Below are 6,374 nucleotides of genomic sequence, written 5' to 3'. Positions count from 1 at the left end.
GTCTTGCTGATCTTTGTTCATGTCTTGCTGATCTTTGTTCATGTCTTGCTGATCTTTGCTCATGTCTTGCTGATCTTTGTTCTTGTCTTGCTGATCTTTGCTCATGTCTTGCTGATCTTTTCTCATGTCTTGTTGATCTTTGTTCATGTCTTGCTGATCTTTGTTCATGTCGCTGATCTTTGTGTGTCTTGCTGATTTTTGACAGGTGTGTATGCTCATGTCTTGCTGATCTTTGCTCATGTCTTGCTGATCTTTGCTCATGTCTTGCTGATCTTTGCTCATGTCTTGCTGATCTTTGCTCATGTCTTGCTGAACTTTGCTCATGTCTTGCTGATCTTTGCTCATGTCTTGCTGATATTTGTGTGTCTTGCTGATTTTTGACAGGTGTGTATGCCCATGTATTGCTGATTTTCCTGTGTTCTACTTAATTAAACTGGAAAATCTGTTTCAACTTTTTCAGCAGTAGTCACTAAAATGCATTTCCCAAGTTCAGCCTTTTTCTCATGTTTTCTTTTCTTTTTAATGTAATTTTAAGAGGTTTTTTGTCATTTTTCTGCATGTTTTTTGTTCTGTTTTTTGGCATTCAGTTTATTCTTAGTAATTCTTTGTGCGTGTGTTTGTGACATTTCATCCTTCGTTACTTTAATTGTTCAGACAAAAGACGGCAGCAGAGCAGAGAATCAGTCCAGAAATGTGTGAAAACTACAGATGAAATGAGTGTGTTTTTGTTTTCTGCAGCTGTTCACAGCTTTTTAATTTCATCTGAGGTTAGTGAGCCTGATGAGCTTCGTTGTGTTCCCCCCATGCAGGGTTCTGCGGCGCCTCCTCCCCCCACGCTCTGATGGAGCTCCATGAATTCTCCTTATTGCTGTTTAATGGAGATGGTACCCAAACAAATGAGCAGCCTTCTCCTGGCTCAGCACCGCAGCTCCTCATTAATCCCCACGCTGAGACGCTGATGGCATTAATTTCTTCAGACCAGCCGATGTTTTTACCTCCACAACCAAACAGAATCAGCCGAGGCAAAAACACAAGCTGAAGGTAAACAGAGCTCATGTCACACCTGGTTTATTTCTCTCCTTTTCTTCTTGTAAACGCTGCAGCAGCTGCCTGCAGAGAAACACTGATGTCTTTGTAGAAAAACAAACTTTACATCGTTTTTCTACCAACTTAAACATGTCATAATCAACATTCAGCAGCAACACAAGGTGAGGTTTTACCTATCTGTGGTGGTTGTCTTCTGATCAAACGGTCGAGAATTCAATCACCAGTCCTGCCTTGAGCCGCAGTGCCCTCGAGCAAAACACTGGGAATAAAATTATAAACGCCCTGAACTTGAATCACGCCAGAGTCTAAAGYGCTGCACACTACACTCATTTACACTGAAGGTGGTAAGCTACAATATAGCCACAGCTGCCCTAGATCATCTAAAGCTAACATTAACGTTTAGGGACAGCTAACAGAAGGCAGCTAAAGGTAACAAATGCTAATAGAAGGGAGCTAAAAGTAACAAATGCTAACAGACGGTAACAGAAGGCAGCTAAAGGTAACAAATGCTAATAGAAGGCAGCTAAAGGTAACAAATGCTAACAGACGGTAACAGAAGGCAGCTAAAGGTAACAAATGCTAATAGAAGGCAGCTAAACGTAACAAATGTTAATAGAAGGCAGCTAAAAGTAACAAATGCTAACAGACGGTAACAGAAGGGAGCTAACGGTAACAAATGCTAATAGACGGTAACAGATGGCAGCTAAAGGTAACAAATGCTAATAGAAGGCAGCTAAACGTAACAAATGTTAATAGAAGGCAGCTAAAGGTAACAAATGCTAACAGAAGGCAGCTAAAGGTAACAAATGCTAACAGAAGGCAGCTAAAGGTAACAAATGCTAACAGAAGGCAGCTGAACGTAACAAATGCTAACAGACGGTAACAGAAGGCAGCTAAATGTAACAAATGCTAATCAAGGGTAACAGAAGGCAGCTAAAGGTAACAAATGCTAATAGAAGGCAGCTAAAGGTAACAAATGCTAACAGAAGGTAACAGAAGGTAGCTAAAGGTAACAAATGCTAACAGAAGGTAACAGAAGGCAGCTAAAGGTAACAAATGCTAACAGAAGGTAACAGAAGGCAGCTAAAGGTAGCAAATGCTAATAGAAGGCAGCTAAAAGTAACAAATGCTAACAGAAGGGAGCTAAGAGTAACAAATGCTAACAGAAGGGAGCTAAAAGTAACAAATGCTAACAGAAGGGAGCTAAAGGTAACAAATGCTAATGGTTAGCTACAGTTTGGCTAGCTAAAAGTTAAAATAATAAAAGGCTAGCTAAATGTAACAAGAGTAGGTAAACTTTAAATGTACTAAGATTTGCCAAAAGCTGAAAGTAGTAAAGGCCTRACTAAAAGTAACAAAAGGCTAGTTAAAAGCTTAAATTAAGAAGGCTAGCTACAAGCTAAAAGTACTAAACGTCTAACTACAAATAACAAAAAGCTTGCTATAAGGAACTAAATTCTTACTAGAAACTAATCGTACAAGAATAGTACAACACAAGACTGAAACAGAACCAGTAGCTGAAGCAGACTTTAAAGAAAACAATAATTCTGTAAGGATTTAAGAGAGAATTAATTTCTGAGGGAAACATATTTATAAATATAAATTAAAAATGTCACAGTCCAKCTGAAGGTTCTGATGTAAGAGCAGCTAAAGTAACACTAAGGAGTGAAACTGTAGAACATTAGAAACACTTTAAAACAATAATGTGATGAGTCAGCGTGAGAATGCTGAGTCATTGTTCAGACAAGTGTTACTTCCTGCACTGCAGCAGGTAAAATCTTATAATTGGTTTGTTTTGAGTTGTTTTCAAGGTTTAGCAGGAGAAAGTGAAATCTTAATGACTGTGGAGGTGATGGATGGTTCTGAAATGACCCGAGTCAAGCAGAACTTCCTGATCCACTTCCTCCACGGCTCGGGTCACTCTGGTGATTAAATGTGATTTTGCCTGCAGCTCAGGGCCAGTTTTCTCCTCCTGCTCCTCCTCCTCTCAGTCATGGAGCGTTGGATCTCCCCTCCAGGGCCGAAGCCATCTGGTCTGATGGGTCTCAGAACACGGGTCTACGTTAGAGGCCTCAGTGTTTCCTGTCCGGTTCAGGTCCAGATGATTAGACACCGGCTCTGTTCGTGGAGCTGATTTGATGTTTTCTCTGGTTTACTCAGGATGATTTCTCAGTGTCCCTCCTCGGTCACAGATGAGCCAGACTCTTCTGTCTGAATATTTATCACACAACAGTGTCCCCGCCCCCCTGCCAATAATYTCAGGTTTTGGGTGAAAAGAGTTGTAATATTCATGAAATGAGCGCCGCTGAGTGGTTTGAAGGAGTGGAATCTGGAGAGCGGTGACCCTCACTTTCCACCATGATTGTTCTGATCCTGATGCTTCTTCAGGTTTGAAGATAAATTTATCCTTGTTGAAGTCCTTCACTGTGACCAGTCTGTGTTTTCACATATCATATGAGACTGGTTTTATTAAAAGGTGTGTTTGTCAGTACAGAGCACACACAATGTTTCAAAGGAAATGCCACAAACTTTCTGTTTTTATCCATRAATTTCCAACAAAAGAAGCTTTTATCCACTGAGACTAGACTGATGTCATTTCCTCCTCTGAATGTTTTCAACCATCAGCTGGGATCATTTATGTGCAGCTGAATGTCTGTAATATTTTATTTTAAAATTCACGACATGTTATCCTGTGCAGTTTGTCTTATAAAAGCTGACAGTGATAATTAATGCAGTGATACTCTCCTGTTAGTATAATATTCCCTCCTGACCTTTAAAAACTCCATTTCCTGTTTGACCCGAACAGTTTGTGGATAAATGTCAGCTCTGAGTGATGGACATTTGAAAGGCTGAGGACAGACTTGCCTGTGAGATGATTAAAATATGGGATTGTTTCATTAAGAGGCAGTGCCTTGTGGACATCCTTCTTTATTTTCCTGAAAGAACAAAGACAAGTTTGTTGCACTTTACTGATCGTTTAGCTCCTGTTGTATTATTTTCATCTTTAGTATCCATTTTGCTCATTTTAGCAACTGTTAACCTTACCTGTTCGTTTAGCTACTGTTCTGCTCATTTTAGCCTTTAGCTACTATTTTGCTGCTATTTATGGTACTGCTCATTTCAGCTTATGGTTTGCTCGTTTTAGCAGGTTTTTTTGTTTTTATTTTATTTATTTTTCTGATTTTCCCGTGTCTTGCATATTTTCACTCRTGGTTTGCTATTTACTCGTCTCTTGCTGTCTTTAGCGAGTCTTGCTGTTATTCACAGGTCCTTTGCTAATTTTCACCTGTGTCTCACAGAGATTTGTCTGCGTTTTGCTGAATTTTGTGTTTCGCATGGTGATTTTTGCCCATGTCTTGCAGATTTTCTTCAAGGTCTTGGTGATTTTTGCTCGTGCCTTGCTAGTATTTGTTTGTCCGTTGCTCATTTTTGCCCACATCTAGCTGAGATTTGACTGTGTTTAGCTAATTTTCATTTTTCACTTGGTGATTTTAGCCTGTGTCTTGCTGATTTACGTGCACTCCTTGATGATTTTCTCCTAGATGTCTTGGTAATATTTGTTGGTCCGTTGCTGATTTTTACCTTGTCTCAAAGATTTGCCTTTTGTGTTTCTTTGTGTCTTGCAAATTTTCGTCTTTTTACTTAGTGATTTTTGCCCATATCTTGCTAATATTAGCATTTGTCTTGCACATTTTCATGTTTCACTTTGTGATTTTTGCGTATCTTGCTGATTTTCCTTTTTTCACTTGCTGATTTTTCCTTGTGTCTCACAGATTTGCTTGTGTCTTGCTAACTTTCCTGTTTCACTTTATGATTTTTGCTTGTGTCTTGTTGATTTACGTGCACTCCTTGATGATTTTTTCCTAAACGTCTCACTAATATTTGCTTGTCCATTGCTGATTTTCACCCGTCTCAAAGGTTTGCCTGAGTCTAGCTAACTTTCCTGTTTCACTTGGTGATTTTTGCTCGTGTCTTTCTGATTTTCTCCAAGGTTTTGCTGGTTTATCAATGCTCTGAGGAGAAAAATCTGTTTATTTTTGGCGTAAACTAACTGGATGTTTGTGTTTGTAATGATTACAAACAGGAACAATAGAACTTTAGATGTGTTGTTTGTTGTGACTCGTGACTCGATGYTAAATGAACTAAATTGAAACTAGGGGTAAAAAAGTGATCCAGGTCTGAAGAACCTCTGCAGAACTGCTGATTCAGACCACTTTAAAATATTACAGGTACGTCAGGCTGCGTGGGAGGAAAATATAAATAAAGGAGGCGTGCATCAGGATTTTTGCACAGCGCTGCAGTGACGTTATTGATCTGTGAGGATAATGAGACGACTCCCATGAGAAACACGTGCGCYGTTCAGCATCAGCAGTTTGTTACAGGCAGAGGATTGAGAGGTTGACGCTCTGATAAATGTCTCGTCACCCGGGGGGCCACACTTAATAAACATTTTATTAGCTCACGCTAACGGCCCCGCAGACCATCAAAGACCTGCTTGTTTGACATTCGGGTGCTTTCCACTGATTGGCAATTTATCATGTTGCTCAGTGCTCAACAAGGCTGCCCTTTCATTCATAATTCATCCTCCTCTCCACTCCACGTGTTTCTTCTTCCATAAATTATGGCTGGAATTGCTTTGGGGAAACTAACGTCATAAAGAACTTGGTGGGTTTTAAACCTGATACTAAATACATGAATGTTCAGAACTTAAATATCAAGGATTGTATTGATTCGGCTGTAGTTGACCTCACCAGGTGGTTCACCTGTGTGGAGGTGTTTCTGCTGCCCTTTCAGGACAGGAGTCAAGACCTGACCGCCAGGTGCTCTCCAGTGAGCTCCCCTCTAGGTCTGGCTCCGGTTTCCCTCTTCCAGGCGAGGTTTCAAGGTTTTTATACTCTCCTGATCTGACCACTGAGGCCTTTGGGCCATGGTAGACCAACTTCCCAGACAGAGTAGACCCCAAGATCTCAGGGGTACTCAGACCCCTCCACCACGTTAAGGTGGTGATTCACTGAAGAACCCAGAACTCATTAACCGTGTTTCCATCAAGGCTTTTTGATGCACATTTAGAAGTGTTGCATTAAAGATGTGAAAAAAAAGTCAGATGGAAACAGCAAAATTCRGAAAAAAAATCCTCAATTCGCTAAAACGTTTTTACGCTTGCTTGAGGTGGTTTTTGGATGATTCGCAAAGTAGTTAATGCGCAAAACGGGAGATGGAAACATGTTTGCCGAATAAATTCTGACGTAGCGCATATTTACCTCACGTGACGTTCAGCTGTTTCCGCTTTCCTACGTCGTCCCGTTTATTTCCCTACGTCTCCTGGC

At 40.4% G+C, this 6,374-nt stretch overlaps 1 protein-coding gene across 1 annotated transcript in view; it reads left to right on the top strand.

The window, feature by feature from the left end:
* Positions 1-6,374, top strand: part of dpp10 (dipeptidyl peptidase like 10) — a 151,007-nt gene that overhangs the window by 22,063 nt on the left and 122,570 nt on the right. The window contains exon 3 of the mRNA XM_014026070.1: positions 810-1,041. The gene's annotated coding sequence lies outside the window, so the exon portion shown is untranslated. The remainder of the gene's footprint in view (positions 1-809; positions 1,042-6,374) is intronic.

Source organism: Austrofundulus limnaeus, unplaced genomic scaffold (genome assembly GCF_001266775.1).
Source record: "Austrofundulus limnaeus strain Quisiro unplaced genomic scaffold, Austrofundulus_limnaeus-1.0 Scaffold523, whole genome shotgun sequence".
NCBI classification, from domain to species: Eukaryota; Metazoa; Chordata; class Actinopteri; order Cyprinodontiformes; family Rivulidae; genus Austrofundulus; species Austrofundulus limnaeus.
The sequence above is the reverse complement of the archived record's forward strand: the minus strand, read 5'-3'. Positions and strand labels throughout refer to the sequence as shown.